Here is a 23259-nt window from a genome sequence, read left to right as displayed (position 1 = left end):
CCGCACCCCACCACCTCAAAGAAGTGATATCTGACACCCCATCTGTCTATAACACACACTAAAATAGTATTTCACAAGGGAATCCATTATGAATATGTTCAGAACTGCTCCAGAATAGCTAATGGATATCTGATTCCAGATCCTTTGTTTATTGTTTGTGCACACCCTTCCATTCTCATAGCGTTTACATAGAAATGCATCAACATAATTATTTCCCACTTCCAGAGAACCCACTCTGAATATCAATGCGCTAACTGCAGGGACATGAAAGAGAGGGACTGTCAAGTGGGGAAGAGGAGGAGGGAGAAGGTGGAGAAAACATGGAAGTGCAGTTATGGCTCTCTGCCAGGTGGGGGAGATACTGAGCCACACACATGGGCTATCGGTAGGGACTGAGAGAGGAGAGCTGCTCTCTGCTCTGCTAAGTTGAGCCATATATCAGAGGCAGAAAAAAAGACAGTGCGGTGTCTCAGTGACACGCCCAGGCAGGGCTGAGCTCCCTGCTCTCTGTTATAGGGAGGATGAGAAGTCACAGCACCCCCGGAGAGAGAGCCAATACCTCTCTTCAACTAACTAAGAAAAGCACAACAGGAAAAGCTACCCATGTCAACGCATGCCAATGGTGGACTATTTCATGCAGGCACATTAGCCATAGGCCTATCAGTGGAGGCTGCTGAGGGGAGGACGGCTCCTAACAATGGCTGGAATGGAGTTCATGGAGTGGTATCAACAACATGGAAACCACGTGTTTCCATGTTGTTGATACCATTCCATTGACTCCATCCCAGCCATGAAACTCCTCCTGAAGCGTGCAGTGCATGCCATTTTATTGTCTGATTTCTCCGACATGATGGGAGATGATGGGTGATGGGGATCCAATCAGTTTAGATGCCGTGAAAAAAAATGAAATAGTAGGCCTATAGGCTACTCCAGTGATAGCTTACACTCTTCTACAAAATGGTTCCTTATAGAACCAAAAAGGGTTCTATTGCTTGCTTTATATATGGAACCCCTGAAAGTTCTATATAGAACCCTTTTATAGTTATTTGATCAGAACCCTAGAGGTTCTTCTTCACCTAAAATGGTTCCATATAGAACCCTGCATGGTGCTATTTATGAATTATTGCTACTACTGTTAAATATAATTGGACAGGAACAGGCACAACGCTAGCTCACCATGTATATTTTGGGGTTTTATTAGACAAGTTTTGTCACGACTTCCATCGAAGGTGGTTCCTCAACTTGTTCGGGCGGTGCTCGGCGGTCAGCGTCTGACTAGCCATCACGGATCCATTTTTCTTTTTCCGCTTCTTTTGTCTTTGGTTCATTCACACCTGGATTTCATTTGCTTTAATTCCTGTGAGTATATTGACCCCTGTTTCCCTGCTTAGGTTTGTGCGGGATTATTTTCATGTTGCTTGTGGAGGCTTTCAATTTATTCACGTGTGTTTATTATAGTAATTAGCGTTGTTTTTTTCTCCTTCCGTGAGTAACTGTGAGTTCCCATTGTCTTGGGCGTTTTTTGTTGTTGTGATTGTATCTGTTCCATTTTTGGACTTGCCTATTAAAAAAACGCTACATTGACATCTCTGCTCTCCTGCGCTTGACTCCTTACCTACCTTCAGAACGAAATCGCAACAAGTTTAAAAGATTGACGTTTCGGTCTTCTTCAGAATAATCACAAAGGAAATGGACAAGTTCATAAGGCAATGTAATATCAAAATACTATTCAGTTGTAATGTTTTGAGTTAAGAATATAAGTTAATAAACAGTTAAATAAGGGACAAAAGAAAACCATAGATTTTAGAATTTATTGTCATTATATGCAAACATAGTTTGGAAATATGCACTGGTGGACAGGGAGGTATCTCTTTGTTTGAATAATGGCCCATGTCAACTTTGGCTGACGACTTTGCATTACAAAACAATATACGTTGTCCATTAGTTACAGTGAACAACAAAAATGTGTCTTCTGCTCCATTCTCAACCCCCCTTCAAACACACAGTTGAAACTGCCCCTGGACAGAAAGCATGTTGTGGGGTTAAGGGCCTTGCTCAAGGGCCTAACAGTAGAGGAACGTTGTTTTGAGGATGTGATCCCAGCAGCCTCCAGTTGTCAGATAAATTCCTCTCATTTTTTTTTACAGCACCCGGCCCAGGATTCAAACCCGGTCACCTTTCGGCCAACTCCTGCCACAGGCACAACTCCTTAGCCGCCGGGCTACCTGCTTGACTGGTTTTAGCAAAGAAGAAAAAAATAGCAAAAACATAAGTTAATTTTCAGAAATACGTATGAGCTAATCTTCCTTAATGCTATGCAGACATAATTATTATGATGTAGAATAACATCTTACATGCAGCTGTTGTCAGCAGCAGCTGAAAGAGAGATCCTCTGTCTGATAGTTCTGGGTTACTGCCAGACTGAGCAAAAAACAGATAGTGTGTTAAAAGTCATGTAATGATTAACTAGGCCAGGGTTTCTCAGACTTGTCCTGGGCCCCCCTGGGTGCACGTTTTGTTTTTTGCCCTAGCACTACAGAAATGTTTCAAATAATCAAAGCTTGATGATGAGTTGGTTATTTAAATCAGCTGTGTAGTGCACCCAGGGGGAGCCCAGGAGTGAGTTTGGGAAACCCTGAACAAGGCTATTTAATCACCAAGACTGACTTTACAATTTATTATAAACAATTGTACATACTTCCTCTCAGTCAACAACAGTCTTCTAATGGCTTCAGTAAACATAGGCTGAATCCACACGGAAATACTAAAATTTGATGTATTTATTTTATTGCATGAATGGTGACCACAGCCCTTCTGAAAATACATTTAAATACTGTTTCAATTAGATTTTTTTCCACCTTGCTCCATGTATTCCATTTCAAATTTGTCTCCCAGTGTGGCTTTACTAACGGGCCATTATGACAGATCCGGCAGTCCCTTCTCTGCATGTTCCTAGCCTCAACCTGATGTCAGAGTGACTTCCGTGTTGGGAAGACAGAGGTATGATAATACCTAAACCATCTAAACTGGAACAACCATTTCAGTAACGGTTGCAATGAGTCTAAATAACAGATCGTATTAGTTTAGAAAAAAAAGTATGTTATTTATATTTGAGTAGCATAAGATAATTAAGCAATCCATGTAGATGCAAAAACATAGATATAAAAACAAACTATTCTAAAAATCAACCTGCACTAGAGCATGCTGGGAAATATAATAGATGGGTGTGGTTTTGGTTTAACAATGGGATTCTTTTACATCAATGCCTGTTATTTGAACAATTACACAGTTAATTGAACACCTGAATCACCACTAGAAATTATACATTGAAAAATCAACAGTAGGTAACACTGGCCAATTTGTTGTGTACTAATAAGTGAATTATGTTGAAGCAGGCATCTACAATAAGTGCCCTTAAAAATGCACACAGCAGCACAGCACGTGTAGTTTGTTAATAGGATATGAAATCCGTAATTATTTAGGCTCTTGACATTCTGGTTGGCTCTTATTCTAATTACAAGTATTGTTTTTGGGAAAATAGCTTAACATGAGTAATTCTATTTATTTATTTTAATTTAACCAGGTAGGCCAGTTGAGAACAAGTTCTCATTAACTGCGACCTGGCCAAGATAAAACAAAGCAGTGTGACAAAAACAACAATACAACACATGGGATAAACAAAAATACAATCAATAACACAATGGAAAAATCTATGAACAGTGTATGCAAATGTAGTAAGATTAGGGAGGTAAGGCAATAAATAGGCCATAGTGGCGAAATTAATTACAATTTAGCATTAACACAGGAGTGATAGATGTGCAGACGATGATGTGCAAGTAGAGATACTGGGGTGCAAAAGAGCAAAAATAAATAACAATATGGGGATGAGGTAGTTGGGTGTGCTATTTACAGATGGGCTGTGTACAGGTGCAGTGATCAGTAAGCTGCTCTGGCAGCTGACGCTTAAAGTTAGTGAGGGAGATATAAGTCTCCAACTTCAATGATTATTGAAACTCGTTCCAGGCATTGGCAGCAGAGAACTGGAAGGAAAATCGGCCAAAGGAGGAGTTGGCTTTGGGGATGGCCAGTGAAATATACCTGCTGGAGCGCGTGCAACGGGTGGGTGTTTTCATTGTTTCAAGGAATTTCAATGCTTTAATTACAGTATGTCGCTACTTATGAATTACATAAGATGGCATTATTTGTATTTGAGCATTGTAAAACTGTAGCAGCTCAGTACGTCTGGGCAGAGAAAAGCAAATATAGACAGGAATCTCATATTGTGCACAGTTCAACAACTTTCAATCCATTCTCCAGCACTGGAACAAACAGCATTGACCAGCGCCATCAAAATCTCAGTGAAGCATCATTTGAGGAGTGCTTGACAGGGGGAGCAGAGTGGGTAACCCCTTGCAATGTTATTCATTAAATAAGAGACTAATGCGTTCAGGAGTAAATACACAGTATATACTCTGTCATATGGATGTCTTGCAATCACTGCATTGTGTAAGGATCAAGCTGTACGTGACGTGTTTCTCCTACATTCACTATGGAAGGAGGACTGGCAATACATGCCAACTGATACAGATACACATGCACAGGTGGTTAAAAGGGGATGCTAGGTTATGAATACAGAATACAGCGACTCATCACCCGCAGCCATTGTTGTTATTGTTAACAGGGGGATTTCCATTTCAATGAAGATAAGAAAGGAGAGAGTGTCCGAACATGAGGTAGTGGGGGGAAGATCGAGATGGAGTGACACACTACCGACAAGCTCCTGCTGGCATAATGATCAGGAGGTGATAAAAACAGGCAGCACACAGAAACTGCCGGTTAGTGGATATCCTACTCTTAGAACCGGCTTCCTTTTTCATCAACACAATCTCACGGGAGAGGAAGGGATGGTGTGTGCGCACAAATGAAAAACAGAGAGACGGAGTAAGGAACAGTAGGATAGAGAGACCTTGAGTGAGTGAGAAAGAAAGAGAGAGTGGGATAAAGAGGCAGGGGGGGAGAGAAGGAGAGGAGGTAGACAGCTGAAAGAGAGTGAGATAAAACGAGTGTGGTGAAAGCGGATTCCTCCACAATCCACTCCACTTCTCAGTGCAATATAACATTTCTGAGGGTGTATTAGCCATCCACAACCCTGCATCCTCCCTCCTCCAGAGAGAGAGGGAGGGATCGCTCATGCCACCCAATCCCCTTCCACCTTCCAGCCCTCTAAAAGCATCCCTCTCCCAGTGCCAGATAGAAAAGAGACACAGCGCTTTCCCTGGGCTCAGTGCGTGGGTACAATCGCCCCTGTGATCAGCACTGTAAATATGAGTAAGTAGGGCAACTGTATTTGATCAACTAGGGCCTGCAGCCTGCGGTGTTCTCTCTCCCCCGTGTTGTCACCGGGGCTTACCGGAGCTACCGGAGCAGACGAGTCACTGAGCCTGGCTTAACTCTCTCACTGAATGCCTCTGCTTGCCGGCCTGGCTGGCACGCAACGACGGGCAGGGGTCACGTCCATACACCACCCTCATGCAACCCCCCCCTCCATTACAAGACAGAGCCCGTGACACAAATCAGCTGTGTTATCGGGACATCATCAGCAGGAGTGTCATTTGCATGCTATCTCCTAACGACAGGGAGAGTGATCAAGAGGATCAAGCGGATTGGTCAATTCTACATCTATGACTTAATGACCTGACTTACTTGGGAAAGCTGGGGAGGGAGGCTGTTTTATTGATGTGGAGTTACACAGTGACTAATTGCAGCCGGTTGCCTTTAAAGAGGAGATGGGGAGGGTAATGTTTTTGCTGTGGTGGCAGGCCAATGGATTTTGACTGTAACAGGCATTCTCCAAAGCTCCTATCATTTCTGTGTGGGTTTTTTTTGTCCATGGAGATTTGCATTGCGGAGATAAAAAAACAACAGCCTATTGTTGATGTTGACATGGTATTTATCGGTGATGCATTGCAGCTGCGACAGTGTTGCCATGTATTTGTTAACCATTACTAAAGGTTTGAGCCACTTGCCATTTCCACACGCTCTGTGGCCTGAATGGAAGTCCACCTGGACCGAATGGAATGTCCTAGAGATTTTATAATCATCACTTTCCATTGTGCCCAACTAACCTGTAATTGCTAAGTGCAAATTGAAAGCGAGAAATTAATAAATGGAGAGCATACCTATCTTTTCGATTAATGGGAAACATTTTATTTTTGTTGTTTTGTTTCTTCCTCATTGCTGTTGGCCATAAATGTAATAGCCCATTTTGATTCGCATAAGCATTCCTTTCATGGGATTGTGTGTGGCGGAGTAATTTTTGTTCCAGTTCATTTTGAGACATTTTCTGTGCGAACATTGTAGCACAGTGGTTGAACTCTCCCCCAAGGGGGCTCGTTCAGTGGGACAGATGTTACATTACTGAATTCTATGTCGTCTGTTAGCGCATCAGAGACTTCTCAAGAAACCTAGTAAGTAAACAGTTGTTATGCTGGAGGTTATAGTGGGGGTATTGTGTACGTGGAAAACACTCCAATACACGCCAATACACTGGATAGTGGATAAGCCTGTATCTTTAACCAAATCCTCATATAATCATACACATTTACTAAAGTCACAACATTTTCATTTAAAACAACCGTCCACCCACACACATACATACAGTACAATATGTCTATACCACTTTAGCATAAACACTAAGGCATACATGTACATCATGCATGGTATGAGTCAACCTTGAACTTTGAACTCTTTCATACAAACATGTATTTAATATACAGATAAACAATCGTGCCCAATTTAGCGGAATCTTCTGCAGTTTTGATAATTAGCATCTATGGTAACTTTGGTTATTTATACTTGAATAACTTAAACACAAATCTATTCATATATACAGTATATATATTTTTTATACCTGTGTTCATATTGTATGGTTCAAGAGAAAATATCCTAATTACTGGAAAAGGCATCTAATCAACAATTACATTTATTTTACATTAATAGTCTTCCAACTATTGACTTTTTTTCACAACTGCCACCAGTTTGATGCCAAAACAATTCAAGTGTGTAAAATAATAAATATACACTGAGTGTACAAAACATTAGTAACATGACAGACTGGCCAGGTGAATCTAGGTGAAAGGGTATTGATGTCACCTGTTAAATCCTTTAATCAGTGTAGATGAAGGGGAGGAGATATGTTAAAGAAGGATTTTTTAAGCCTTGAGACAATTGAGACATGGATTGTGTGTGTGTGTGCCATTCAGATAGTGAATGGGAAAGACAAAAATATTTAAGTGCCATTGAACGGAGTATGGTAGTAGGCGCCAGTTGCACCGGTTTGTGTGTGTCAAGAACTGGAACGCTGCTGGGTTTTTCAAGCTCTACAGTTTCCCGTGTGTATCAAGAATGGTCCACCACCCAAAGGACATCCAACCAACTTGACACAACTGTGAAAAGCATTTCGACACCTTGTAGAGTCCATGCCTCGACGAATTGTTCTGAGGGCAAAGGGGGCGCAACTCATTTCATGCTGAAACACTCATATTAAACACCAATGGTATTCAACAAGTTGATGGTTTATAATTATGATAATGTTTTACAGCTTTGTCAACCTATTTCATTATTTGTAAGTGTGGTAAGGACACACAGAGGGCCTGAAATAATTACAGATGCATGTGCTAATCTGAAATACCCCAAAAGGCCATTAGATGTCATCTTATACAATTCAAAATACAACTTGAAAGTTACCAAACTTCAAAAGTGTCCAGTAATACACCCCCCCTTTCCAACCCTATGCCCACCCACCACACATCTCTCTACACACACACATCTCTCTACACACACACATCTCTCACACACACACACACACATCATCTCTCCACACACACACACACACACACACACACACACACACACACACACACACACACACACACACACACACACACACACACACACACACACAAAAAAAAAACAGGCTGGCATTACAACAATGTTCAGGAAACACAGTGCTCCATTGGGCCTATCGTGTTTGACTTCCAGTGCAGTGACGGGGGAATTCACCTCCACATCAACATAAATTAACACAGCAGCGAGTTCCTGCCCTGCAACACCTAACCAGGCAGTGCAGACACAGTACAGTACAAGACATTCTGCAGCATATCTCACCCACAGCCATAACACATACAATGGGAGGTGCTAGGTGGTGGCAGATTGTAGCCAGGCAACAAGTCTGACAGTACAGATGAGAGAGTGCCAACTAGTTGACAGAAATGCCAACGCTGTCTCCCTTTAAGACAATGGCAAGATGGCTGGCGGAGTGCCTCTGTCACTCTGATTACCCAAGCAGGCAAATACACCCCACCTCCTCTATCCTCTCCTCCCTCTACCCCCCACATTTCACTCCCATCACTGGACACCCTCCACTCCCCAATCAGACTGTCAACTGTTGGCGATGGTTAACAGGATAGCGTTGTTGAGGTGAAGCAGCAACATGGTATTCCACTCCCAGTGCCAAACCAGTTAATGACAGTTAGAGCTCGTAATTAGCCCATGATCCCTCTGTCGTACGCTTTAACACCGTTGACCTTTCCCTAAGTCAGCTGTGTACGCCCGCTCCCTCCTCCACCTCGGTCCATCTCGCTCCATCTCCCGCCTCTCTCTCTCTCTCCTCTACCCTGACTGTCAAAGCAACATGATGCATTCAGGGGGCGAACTGCTAGGGCTATGGCACACACTAATGCAAACACGTAGAGGCAAGCAGGCACACACGTACCAGTATGCACGCACGCACACAATGACTACAGCCAGACAAAGCCACCATGACAGTGGCTGCGAGCTGCTCTGTCGCTAGTGACACTAAAGGCTGTCAAAGTTTACACATGTTAACTAGGGACGGGAATTGCCAGGGACCTCACAATATGACATCACGATGCTTAGGTGCTGATACGATTTGTATTGCGATTCTCCAAAGATATTGCTTACCATATGTCTACTGCGGAGGGACAAGAAGAAACACGTTTTGTTCAGTCATGGAAATAAAAGTGCTGAAAACAAATGAAAAAGAAGATGGAGAAACAGATATGAAGGGAAATGTTGGTGCAGGTACAGCCCACTAGCTCAAAAAATAGTATTTGCGATATTGTCAAAACAATACGATATATTGTCAAAAGTAATATCCCGATACGTAACTGCATAGACTTTTCCCCCCATCACTAATGTTAACGGCTAAGTGTCTCCCACCCATTAGAGACCAAACTCCATGCTCTCCCAAACTAGTCCTCTGCTGAACATAGCCTCCCTTTCAAAGACGAGCTGTTCAAAGACGTTGGTCAGAAGAACACTCTCACTCCGCTTCGCCGTGTCGACCTCCCCTGCAATGACATAGGTCTTGTTGTTGTTGTTGTTGTTGTTGTGATAGTGGTGGTGAGGACTGGAGACCTGATGTGCTCACGGAGACGAGGCTCTGCCTCCAGGACAAAAGGCAGCCGGGGTTGTAGTCGACACCCGCCTGGCATGAAAGAACAGAGTTGCACATCTATCACCACTGGGCTATGACCACTTATGACATATAACGATGGTACGATAATAATGCATTGGTCAAAATAAATCCTCAGATCTTTAAACAACTACACAACATTGCATTGGGCTGTAGATCCCCTCATGCATCATCCTTCTGTAGCAGTGTGAGCATATTCTGGACAGGTTGGCAGCCAGAACACTCACCAATCATCAGTTATGGAAGTGAAGAGGAGGGTGATTATACTCTGGGAACGTGGCCATGACAGCTGGGTGAACACCCTGGCTCACTAAAGAAATGCAAGAGGATCTTTATGACCCCAGAATCAGGTTCAGGACATTGGTTTTGAAGGCACATCCGTCCCAGCAATGAGGTCCGTACAGCACTGTGTCCCTACAACTGCTATGGGACTTTGGATCTTCCATAGGAATCTCCCATACTGGCCCACTGAGACACATTCCCAAAGTTGTCTCCTCTCCAAGCACTAGCCAAATCTCACCTTACTTAGCTATTGTCTTTTGTTGACAGCGAGGTGCTGGGTGTGATGAATGCTAGAAGGGTTTAAGTGCTTTTGTTATGGGCTAAGGTTTGTCCCATTTTCTGAGTGCACATCTTCTAAATCTGCGGGGTACAGCCTAGCCTGCCACCGGGGCAGCTGGAAACATCACCTCTTAAGAGGCAGCAGTGAGAGTCTCCTGTCAGCATTATTTCCATCACGGTGCAGAGGCTTTTGCTCGGCAGTTTGGGCAGTGAACTCACGGACGAGCGCCCCTCAGCCAGGAAGAGGACAGCTGCTACATGTTGACATCCTGTACTACCTTCAAAGGCTACTGCTGTGCTGTGGTTGGTATAGATGGGAATGCTAATGTCTGGCTAGCCCTGGAGTCAGTCAGAGCGAGAAGCACAGCTCGGAAAGCCACAGCTGAGACGGAAGCGAGGGAGCTGCCCTCTGTCTCCCTCCCTTTCTCCCTCACTCTGCCTTGGCAGACATTACACCTCCCTTTCCTCTCCCCTCCTCCTTAATTGAAAAAAAGTCTCAGGCGTTTTCTTGAAGGATCACTTCATTTCAATTCTATGAAGCATCATTTATGCAGAACAACTGGACAAAGTATAATACGTACATAGCATAATCTGGTAGTAATACTTTACTGTTTTCTTATTAGATTGAGATTTAGGCACATAGGCGATTAGAGTGGCCAAGTGTTGTTTCTGGATCAGTTTGAGATGTGTGCTCTGGAAGGTTTGGGTTAGAAGCAGGGCTGGTTAAGCTGGACCTGGATGTGCTCCATTGCAGTCTGCTGAGCTCTCCAGTTTCACTGCTAATAGACTGAGGTGACTTAGGGCCCAGTCAATTTGTGTCTGCCTCCCCATTCCCCCACACTGCTCCATGCCAGGGACTGCATTACACCTCCACCCACACACTCAGCAGAACCAACACTCTAGCTTATGAAGACAAACACTAAACTACACACATGCACACGCTAATGCTAGCGAACACACACACACACACACACACACACACACACACACACACACACACACACACACACACACACACACACACACACACACACACACACACACACACACACACACACACACAGGAATCTCACCTTTCTTTGAATAGGTGTGTGCTTAGACTCAAAGTAAAGCTCAAGAGGCTCATTTCGATGGAGAAATGTAGGATATTGACCAAACTTCGGCAGCCTTTGGACTATAAGAGTCATTATTTTCCCTGCCTTTCTATGATATTGTGTGGGGAGGATAGGATAGCACCATGATTTGGATACCTCACTGCCGGAATGCCCACTACTGGCCTTCAACGTGTAAACAAGAACACACACACAGCATTCCATCAGAGGCACCTTCTGCTTTGTGCTCCTAAATGACATGGAATAATGCTCTATGCTTACCCATCACAATGCAACAACATGAATGCGACCCACATAGGGAAGTTACAATCATCGAGAAAAATAAAGAAACCTCTCCCCTATTGAGATGACCTCATAGCAGGGGTTGATTCCTGTCAAGGTCTCTTTCCTAAAATAGTTTTTATAAAGCATTCATCGACACATTGTGTTGTAAAAAGTGCTCTAAAATTCCAATTGTATTGTTTGATGTCTTGAAATCGAACAAAGGATGTGAGTGCCAGCATGACGTGAATATATCAGCCACAATGCCAGCATGACGTGAATATCAGCCACAAGACGGAATGCCAGAATGTTAAAGATTACACCATGTGTACAACTTCAGCCCAGTGAGTTCCATGACCGGGTGAACGGATTAAAACCTCTCTCAACGGAGGAGCAGAAGATTATCAGCCCGCTGATATGTTAGCTGCCATTATCACTCCATAGCTGTAGCTAAATAATCAAATTAGTCTCTTTCCCATATTCACAACAAACAAAAGTTAGCAACCGTTGAACATTTGGCGATATTGTGTCATAATAGCGGATTCACTTTGTAACGGTTACACTTTGCAGGAAAATTATTCCTTATTAACGTATCGCACATAACAGATTTACACTGCGGCATGTTATGCAAAGTGAACCAACTTCGTCTTAAGAATGTTCAGTGTATCACAGGTTCATTTCCCCACATAATTCCAGCAAGTTAGAATTCTTCACACGTTAATTATGCATTCATGACCACACACAGCTTCTCCACCCAACTTCCCCACACAGTCCTCACCGCATGTATCCAAGGTATACACTATGTGGCTTTACTGGCAAATGTTTGGTGAGTGCTTCTCTACCGAGCCCCTGGAAGGTAGTAGAGAGTCTCTTGTCAGCTTTACGCTCCCTTGACTCTAGATCATGGAGATGATAGAAATACGATAGTGATGGAGACACTTGAGATTGGCTAATCTTTTCCCCATACACTGGGACCTCATCTAGGATAAGTGAAGAGTCCATGCCAGAGGGATTTCTCCCCGGCAGGCAACGGCAGGGATCTCCCTCCCGCATTATCCGCCAGAAGTGGCCCTCCACATTTGCCGTAGATTCTCAGAGAATGACTTCTATTTATCATCCGCCACCCAGGGAGAAACTTGGCAGCTATAGAGCACAGAATGGCTTGCAGGTGGGAAAATTCCCCAGTAATACAGTTGCTACTGTGTGTACAGTACAGTGAGCTAGATCCAAAGGATGCGTGGAAGTGTTAGCGGTAGTGGAAATTTCCGCTGGGCGTGTTTCTAGAGACATGACAGCTTGTAGGTAGGGGAACATATGCATGCGGAACAAACAACAGCATGACGTGGAAGCTTTGACCTTGGCGAGGCAGGCTGGCGCTGCTGCAGGAGGCCCACGTTGCTGACAGGTGCCACAAAGCCAGGTACGATGCCTTGTTTAGTTTTCCCACACTCGCGCACGAGTTCAGAACATGTGTCCCAATCAGGTGTGATACACTACATGGGCTCCATTCCAAGACTGGATTCTATATTAACATCATCCCGAGACAGTTTTTCTTTGATTGATGGGAAAATAGAGGGGTAATAGAAAAGAGTGGGACCTTAATAGCACATTTGATGTGCAGAGGCTTATCCCTGAATTTCAACTTGATGTAGAGTACATGTCAAAGTTTGGACACACCTACTCATTCCAGGGTTTTTCTATATTTTTACTATTTTCTACAGCACTTGTTGGCTGCTTTTCTTTCACTCTGCGGTCCAATTTATTCCAAACCATCTCAATTGAGTTGAGGTCGGGTGATTGTGGAGGCCAGGTCATCTGATGCAGCACTCCATCACTCACCTTCTTGGTCAAATAGCCGTTACACAGCCTGGAGATGTGTTTTGGGTCATTGTCCTGTTGAAAAACAAATGATAGTCCCACTAAGCACAAACCAGATGGGATGGTGTATCACTGCAGTGTGCTGTGGTAGCCATGCTGGTTAAGTGTGCCTTGAATTCTAAATAAATCACTGGCAGTGTCACCAGCAAAGCACCCCCACACCTTCACACCTCCTCCTCCTCCATGCTTCACGGTGGGAACCCCACATACAGAGAGCATCCGTTCACGGTTGGAAACCAAAATCTCATATTTGGACTCATCAGACCAAAGGACAGATTTCCACCAGTCTAATATCCATTGCTCGTGTTTCTTGGCCCAAGCAAGTCTCTTCTTCTTATTGGTGTCCTTTACTAGTTTCCCCCTAGTACTTTACCCCTAGTTCCCTACATATCATGTAAGGATATCTATTGAAATCAAGCATTTTTGGAGAAGATACATTTCTGAAAGTATGTGGATTCATTTACGCCTAAGTATAAAGGCTTAAACTGTGCCTTGTTGCAAACAGGATGCATGGTTCAGAATATTTTATTCAGTACCGGCTTCCTTCTTTTCACTCTGTCAATTACGTTAGTATGGTGGATTAACTACAATGTTGTTGATCCATCCTCAGTTTTCTTCTACCGCAGCCAATAAAACGCTGTAACTGTTTTAAAGTCACCATTGACCCCATGGTGAAATCCCTGAGCGGTTTACTTAATCTCAGGGCGCCTGCATTTTGTAGTGACTGGGTGGATTGATACACCATCCAAAGTGCAATTAATAACTTCACCATGCTTAAAGGGATATTCAATGTCTGCTTTTTTACACCCATCTGCCAATAGGGGCCCTTCTTTGTGAGGCATTGGAAAACCTCCCTAGTCTCTGTGGTTGAATCTGTGTTTCAAATTCACTGCTCAACTGAGGGCCCTTACAGAAAATGATATGTGTGGGGGACATAGATGAGGTAGTCATTCAAAAATCATGTTAAACACTATTGTTGCTCACAGATTTGAGTCCATCCAACTTATTACGTGATGTCATTATGACTTGTTCAGCACATTTTTACTCTTGAACTTATGCCACGACAAAGGGGTTGAGAATTTTTTTTAAATTCATTTGTAAACACTTTGAAAAACATAATTCCACTTTGACCTTATGGGGTATTGTGTATAGGCCAGTGACAAAACATCTCCACTCATATTTGTTTTATCCAGACTTTAACACAACAAAATGTGGAAAAGGTCAAGTGGTGTGAATCCTTTCTTATGGCACTGTATGTCTTAAACTGTGTGCACATATATACGGTTGGCTAAAGTTAGCCAGCTGATGAACATACCGCACAGAGCAGTACAGGGCAGTGTCAAGGGTAGAGTTCTATCCTGCAGTTTCTGTCTAGACAGGTGTTGTGTGTGTTGTGCCTACCATCTAGCAGCTGGCAATTACCCAGCCCTGCAATGCCTCATATCCATTTTGAGACTTTTTTGCTGACTCACAAAAACATTTAATGGTTTAACAAGAATATTTTATTGTTGAAAACGGCACATTTAAAATTCCAGACCTTCCGATGTCTGCAATTTCAATTCCATCTCCAGTCCATTTAGCCGAGCACAGATGACTTCCAATATAACCCCCATGCGGCGAGGAAATAGTAATATAATATTTTTTCGAACCATTCAAAATGCCCTCCCCAGCAAAAGGCTGATTTGATTAGCCTTCCAGAGTAATACGTGCATTGCCGTGCTGTACTGCCTTCTCCGGGGACAGGGAGGTTGTGCCAGAGAGACAGACCCAGATGACCCAGAGGGCCATCCAATGTGTGAAACTCTCAGCTTCTCTTTAGCAATGCTGCATGGCAGCTCCCATCATGTCATCAGATTCAGGCCGCCGTAGCCGCACTGTGGCCAAGTGGTGTGTCATTGTCCTTTGGCTTTTGTCCTCATTCCCCAAACCATCTCATTAAATGAATTATCCACCTTCATTCATCCAAATTACCCGGTACTATAAAAAGTAGATGAGCAACAGACAACCTTGGGTGAATATGCTACAACACAATAGCTACATATTTATTTAATTCCAAGCTAATACCTATGTCTCTTCTACTTAATCGGACGTTTGAAATTGAGCTTTCATAAAGTTTCATTGTGATGGGGCCTTCATTCTTTGCAAGGCCTTGAAGAGGCCTCTCTACAGTATAGAGCCCTTTATTAAACATTCTACTTCTAACGTGTACATAAAGATTATAATTTGCCAGCGACATAATAGGTCCGATGAGAACCATTATTCATATTTTAAGACCATCTATTATACTTCAGAAGCACTGAGTCAATTTCTAAACATGTCTAAGCTCATATACTGTCTCGTCTCACTTTCTGATTTCTATAGGCATCCAGTGTAACCTTTTTTATATTGTCAATTGACTGGGATCTTTTACAAGCTACATGCCCTTGACGAGACGAGTCCTGATAGTCACTTTAACTTGTCAATTGTGTATTCAGTATGAGGATGTCTGGCCTGTATGTAATGAGCATCGGAGGCAGCCAGCCCAGCATCGGGCCATAAACTACATGCCTGTCAATGAGACACACTGGCTTGTTTGTCCCCCCCGTCTGTAAGCAATCAAAGTCACGCCAGGCTTATTAAGCATGTCATGGTGACATCTTCACAAGGAGGTGGCTCAATATTTATCGAAAGGAGACAGAGGAGCGGCCTATAATATCTGCCTTCCTGCGGAATTATCGCTAGTAGCGGGTCGGTTTGATGGAGAGAGAGGGAGAGCAGAGATGATCAGTCCATTGTCCAATGCTGGCCCTACACACCCTGTCCGCCTCCTGACATTCATATTCATTTTTGAGGATTGGGGGCAGAGACTGAGACATCTAAAATTTCAGGACTTAAATTGTATGTTGGAAATTCTACACGAGTCTGCCCAAAGCATGGTGACAGCACCAGAATGAATGCACAGACACATTGAGTAGGCTCCAAGAGATTATGACAATGAAAGAAGGGGGAAGAAGAAATTGAGACAAATCCTATCTATTTGTCTGTTTTAAATCAGCGCAATGTCGCCGGAAATAATGAACATTTGGGTGAGTCACACAAACATTTCAGACGGGGGAAGAAAAAAACTTTCACTCATCTAAAATGTTCATTTACAAAACGACTACATCATTTATAGTATGTTATTGATCGCCTCACAATATAATTTAAAAAAGTAGCCATGGTAATTAAAACTTGTTCAAAAAGTTTGATGAATGCTCTGACGGGTATTCTTTGTAACATACAGTATATGGTCTAATGATGCCTGGAGGTGATAAGTCTAATGATGATAATAATAATGATAAGGATAATAATGATAAGTCTAATGATGATAATAATAATGATAATGATAATAATGATAAGTCTAATGATGCCACCGGAGGGGAAGGCTGCCCCAAATGCTTTTGCCAACCATACTATTAAAAATATATTTTCTTTGCATTGTTCGTAACCTGTTTTGTACATAATGTTGCTGCTACCGTCTATTATGACCGAAAAGATCTTCTGACATCAGAACTGGGAGGGATATAACTGGGAGGGATGGGAGGGATATAATACAGACACCCGACCAGGCCCAGATCCCCGTTATTTGCTGGAGAAGGAAACGCAGATTTTGTGAAAGAGATCAGGGTGCCTTGTGAGGATCAGGTGACGAGAGGCTAATCTGCCCTTGCCTTCCGTCCTGCTAGCTAAAGTTCAATTGCTGGAAAAGAAATGGGATGAACTGAAAGCACGTTTATCCTACTAACGGGACATTAAAAACTGTAACATCTTATGTTTCACCGAGTTGTGGCTGAACGATGACATTAAAAACATATAGCTGGCGGGATATACACTTTATCGGCAGGACAGAACAGCAGCCTCTGGTAAGACACGGGGGCGGGGGGGATTAATGTAAACAACAGCTGGTGTACAATATCTAAGGAAGTCTTGAGGTTTTGCTCGCCTGAGGTAGAGTATCTCATGATAAGCTGTAGATCACATGTCACGCCCTGGCCATAGGGAGGCTTTTATTCTCTATTTTGCTTAGGCCAGGGTGTGACTAGGGTGGGCATTCTAGTTTCTTTATTTCTATGTTTTCTATTTCTTTGTGTTTGGCCGGGTGTTGTTCTCAATCAGAAGCAGGTGTCTATCGTTGTCTCTGATTGAGAATCATACTTAGGTAGCCTTTTTCCCACCTGGGTTGTGGGTAGTTGTTTTCTGTATAGTTTTAGTTAACTTACAGAACTGTTCGTTTCTCACTTTGTTATTTTTGTTCTAGTGTTCAGATTTAAAGAAATATCATGAACATGTACCATGCTGCGCTTTGGTCCACTCCTTCTTCATCAGACGAGCGTGACAGAACTACCCATCACCAAAGGACCAAGCAGCATGGTAGAGAGGACTCCTGGACATAGGAAGAGATCCTGGATGGTAAGGGACCCTGGAGGCAGGCTGGGGAGTATCGCCGTCCAAGGAAGGAACTGGAGGCAGCGAAAGCAGAACAGCAGCATTACGAGGGAACACGGCTAGCAAGGAAGCCCGAGAGGCAGCCCCAAGCTGTCTACATACCACCACAGACCAATGCTGGCTCTAAAACCGCACTCAATGAGCTGTATACCGCCATAAACAAACAGGAAAACGCTAATCCAGAGGCGGTGCTCCTAGTGGCCGGGGACTTTAACCTCTAGTGTCGAGCAATCCCGTATCCGGGAGCGTAATCATAGCCTCAAGCTCATTACCATAACGCAACATTTCCTATTCATGAAAATCACAAATGAAATAAATATATTGAAACACAAGCTTAGCCTTTTGTTAATAACACTGTCATCTCAGATTTTCAAAATATGCTTTTCAACCAAAGCTACACAAGCATTTGTGTAAGAGTATTGATAGCCTAGCATAGCATTAAGCCTAGCATTCAGCAGGCAACATTTTCACAAAAACAAGAAAAGCATTCAAATAAAATCATTTACCTTTGAAGAACTTCAGATTTTTTCAATGACGAGACTCTCAGTTAGATAGCAAATGTTAATTTTTTCCAAAAAGATTATTTGTGTAGGAGAAATAGCTCCGTTTTGTTCATCACGTTTGGCTAAGAAAAAAACCCGAAAATGCAGTCACTTACAACGGCAAACTTTTTTCCAAATTAGCTCCATAATATCGACAGAAACATGGCAAACGTTGTTTAGAATCAATCCTCAAGGTGTTTTTCACATATCTATTCGATGATAAATCATTCGTGGCAGTTGGTTTCTCATCAGGAGTAAACGGAAAAATACTGCAGCTGTAGATTACGCAATAATTGCGACGGAGGACACCAAGCGACCACCTGGTAGATGTAGTCTCTTATGGTCAATCTTCCAATGATATGCCTACAAATACGTCACAATACTGCAGACACCTTGGGGAAAATGTGGAAAACGTAAGCTGACTCCTAGCTCCTCCACAGCCATATACGGAGTCATTGCCATGAGGCGGTTTCAAAACATGCGGCACTTCCTGATTGGATTTTTATCTGAGTTTTTTCTGTAACATCAGTTCTGTGGCACTCACAGACAATATCGTTTTGGAAACGTCAGAGTGTTTTCTTTCCAAAGCTGTCAATTATATGCATAGTCGAGCATCTTTTCGTGACAAAATATCTTGTTTAAAACGGGAACGTTTTTTCATCCAAAAATTAAAATAGCGCCCCCTATATCCAAAAAGTTAATGCAGGGCATCTTAAATCAGTTTTATATCATTTCTATCAGCATGTTAATTAACAAATCTTCTTAGGGCTAGGGTCCTTTTTTCAGAATTTCTTCCTGAATGACATGCCCAATGTAAACTGCCTGTTACTCAGGCCCAAAAGCCAGGATATGCATATAATTGGTACCAATGGATAGAAAATCATTTGAAGTTTGTGGAAATCTTAAAATACTGTATGATACTATAACACAATTGATATGGTAGGAGAAAATCCAAAGAAAAATGTTATTTTTTGTTTTAGATCCCATGCTCTTACATTGGAAAGCTATGGGTCCTATGCAATTCCAGCTCCCAGATTGCAATTCCTATGGCTTCCACTAGATGTCAACAGTCTATGTTCAACATTTCAGGCTTGTTTCTTCCCAAACGAGGAAGAATTTTGAGTTTTGGTACTGGGAGTCACAGTTTGAAATCAGTCTGTGGGCTCGAGACGAAGAGGATGCGCACTTGATAATTTTACTTTTCTATTGAACATACTTCTTTCCGTATGAAATATTATAGTTTAATTACATTTTAGGGTACCTGAGGATTAAATAGAAACATAGTTTGACTTTTTAACAAAGTTTACTGGTAGCTTTTTGGATTCCTTTGTCTGCACGTTGAATGAGTGGATTACTCAAATCGATGGCTCCAACTAAACAGACTTTTTGGGATATAAAGAAGAATTCTATCGAACAAAACGACCATGAATGTTGTATTTGGGACCCTTTGGATTGCAAATCAGAGGAAGAATTTCAAAAAGTAAGTGATTATTTAATTGCTATTTGTGATTTTATGAAGCCTGTGCTGGTTGAAAAATATGTTGATGAGGAGTGCCAGCCTCAAACAATCGCATGGTATGCTTTCGTTGTAAAGCATATTGTAAATCGGAAAATGCAGTTAGATTAACAAGAATTTAAGCTTTTAACCAATATAAGATAAATGTTTAATATCCATCATTTTTATGATTACTTATTTGAATTGTGCGCCCTCCAATTTCACCAGATGTCGTCGACAGGTGTCCCGCTAGCGGAATGCCTAGCCTAAACAGGTCAACATTTAGAAGGCTCAAGGGCCAGATGGATTACCAGGACGTGTACTCCGAGCATGCGCTGACCAACTGGCAAGAGTCTTCACTGACATTTTCAACCTCTCCCGGTCTTAGTCTGTAATATCAACATGTTTCAAGCAGACCACCATAGTCTCTGTGCCCAAGCACACTAAGGTAACCTGCCTAAATGGCTACTGACTGTAGCCACGTCTGTAGCCATGAAATGCTTTGAAAGGCTGGTCATGGCTCACATCAACACCATTATCCCAGAAATCCTAGACCCACTCCAATTTGCATACCGCCCCAACAGATCGACAGATAATGGAATCTCTATTGCACTCTACTCTTTCACACCTGCACAAAAGGAACACCTACGTGAACACCTATATTCATTGACTACAGCTCAGCGTTCAACACCATAGTGCCCTCAAAGCTCATCACTAAGTTAAGGACCCTGGGTCTAAACACCTCCCTCTGCAACTGGATCCTGGACTTCCTGACGGGCCGCCGCCAGGTTGTAAGGGTGGGTAACAACACATCTGCCATGCTGATCCTCAACACGGGGGTCCCTCAGGGGTGCGTGCTCAGTCCCCTCCTGTACTCCCTGTTCACTCATGACTGCACGGCCAGGCACGACTCCAACACCATCATTAAGTTTGCTGGTGACACAAGAATGGTAGGCCTGATCACCGACAACAATGAGACAGCCTGTAGGGAGGAGGTCAGAGACCTGACCGTGTTGTGCAAGGACAACAACCTCTCTCTCAATGTGATCAAGACAAAGGAGACGATTATGGACTACAGGAAAAGGAGGACCAAGCACTCCTCCATTCTCATCGACGGGGCTGTAGTGGAGCAGGTTGATAGCTTCAAGTTCCTTGGCGTCCACATCACCAACAAACTAACATGGTCCAAGCACACCAAAACAGTCGTGAAGAGGGCACGACAAAACTTATTCCCCCTCAGAAGACTGAAAAGATTTGGCATGGGTCCTCATATCCTCAAAAGGTTTTACAGCTGCACCATCGAGAGCATCCTGATGGGATGCATCACTGCCTGGTATGGCAACTGCTCGGCCGCCGCCCTACAGAGGGTAGTGCATACAGTACAGTACATTACCAGGACAAAGCTTCCTGCCATCCAGCACCTCTGTACCAGGCGGTGTCAAAGGAAGACCCTAAAAATTGTCAAAGACTCCAGCCATCCTAGTCATAGACTGTTCTGTCTGCTACTGCACGGCAAGAGATACCGGAGCGACAAGTCTAGGTCCAAGAGGCTTCTAAACAGCTTCTACCCCCAAGCCATAAGACTCCTGAACAGCTAATCAAACGGAAACCCGTACTATTTGTATTGCCTCAGCCCCCCTCTGGAACACTGCCGCTACTCTCTGTTATTATCTACGCATAGCCACTTTAATAACTCTACCAACATGTAAATATTACCTCAACTACCTCAACACCTTTTCCTCCCACACATTGACTCTGTACATGTACCCCCTGTATATAGCCCCGCCACTGTTATATACTGCTGCTCATTAATCATTTGTTAATCACATCTCATACTTTTTTTTGGTATTTTCTTAAAACTGCATTGTTGGTTAAGGGCTTGTAAGTAAGCATTTCACTGTAACACTGTGACAAATACAATTTGATTTGATTCTTACTGTATTTCATGAAGCTCTTTTTGTAAGTAGCTGGCTGGACTACAAATCCCAGAGACAAGATGCAGCATTGTAAACTCAGACTTCAATATGTATGGGACGGGCCCATTGAACTGTAGTGAGAAAGAACAACGGAAGCAGACTAGCATGAACACACTCCTCAGGACTGATGATGCCAATTATCACTCCAGGCTAATTATAAAATACATAGCAGATAGGCTGTTTCAGTGGCAGGCAGGTCTCTTGGTGCCAGAACAATCTTCACACATTCATCTTGTGGAGGAAATCCCCTGTGGCGTAACTACGCTTTGCCTCGAATGGTAATGCCAATAATGAGGGGACAATATAAGATAAGATATTAATTGAATTATGGAAATGAGACGTGGCCTTCTTTCTCTTCTGGGCTCCCCAAAGAACACATTCCGCATATCTCAATAAAGATTTCTCTCTGATTTGCGTAGCAAAAGTCTCTGCGTGTGACTTGGAAGTCGGCAGGGGGTATGCAGGCCTAACATTAGGCGATGTGCCATAGAGGAGGAACTGAGGAGGTGGTGGTGGTGGGGAGGAGGAGGAGGGTACAAGGCTGTAATTACGAGGATCTGTGCCCTGTTGGGACAGCCATGATGGAATCTGGGCAGGCTGGGAACACTGTGCTGTAATAATGACATACTGGAGCTCCGTGAGTGTTCCTGGAGCACAGCCAGGATACTCCTACCTACAAGACCGAGGATGTAAACAGAGATAAATGATAAACTCAATATAAAAACTGCTGCTGTTCTTGACAACAGCATCAAGCTCAACCAGTCATGAATACAGAGTCATCGACCCCGAGTTAACAGGTGATGAACATCTTCCTATGTGCCTCACCTGCATTCATAGCCTACTCGATGTACCATTTCATGGTTTTTGCATAGTTTTATTTAACATACACATTCAACCACCAACAACATGTTATATAAGCTTGCAGGTGGCCAGTTATATAGCACAACGCATCACAAAATCCCCCTGGGATCCACAGAACAGCTTCTACCTGGACATACGTGGGGCTCAGTGACTCGTCTCTCTCTCTCTCTCTCTCTCTCTCTCTCTCTCTCTCTCTCTCTCTCTCTGTGTGATTGTAATGATTATATTAAAACCCTCCATGTCTCCTCGACGTGGAGATAATATGCACATGGCACCACCCCAAGTCTGAAAATAGTATCGCTAATGACAACAACAGCAGTGGTGTTGGTGCGGGGCGATAAGACAGAGGAGGGAAAGGGGGCGAAGAGGTTTTGCAAAAACAGTCGTATTAGTTGAGACACAGGGCCTGCATCGCGGGCCGCTGCTCGCCTCTCAGCCCAGCGGAAGTCTCCCAAATCCCAGATTAAAGCTCCAACACGCCTCTAGAAATCTCCTCTGTTATCCCTCTCTCACTCTCTCTCTCTCTCTCTCTCTCTCTCTCGCTCTGTCACTCTCTATCTGTTAGGAGAATAATTGCATAAGTGGTTTCAGCTCTCTGAATATCTCTCCCTTA

The 23259-nt window shown here is 43.2% G+C and overlaps 1 long non-coding RNA gene across 1 annotated transcript; it reads right to left on the bottom strand.

Moving 5' to 3' along the window:
* Window positions 1-2006: 2006 nt before the first annotated feature.
* LOC121839263 lies at window positions 2007-12656 on the bottom strand. Its single transcript, XR_006078795.1, has 3 exons — window positions 12209-12656; window positions 2355-2421; window positions 2007-2233 (listed from the first exon to the last, which is right to left on the bottom strand). It is a non-coding gene; the product is annotated as an uncharacterized LOC121839263 (long non-coding RNA).
* Window positions 12657-23259: the final 10603 nt, after the last annotated feature.

The sequence above is a fragment of the Oncorhynchus tshawytscha genome, linkage group LG14 (genome assembly GCF_018296145.1).
Source record: "Oncorhynchus tshawytscha isolate Ot180627B linkage group LG14, Otsh_v2.0, whole genome shotgun sequence".
In the NCBI taxonomy this organism is placed as follows: Eukaryota; Metazoa; Chordata; class Actinopteri; order Salmoniformes; family Salmonidae; genus Oncorhynchus; species Oncorhynchus tshawytscha.
This window is presented reverse-complemented; position numbering and strand designations above follow the sequence as displayed.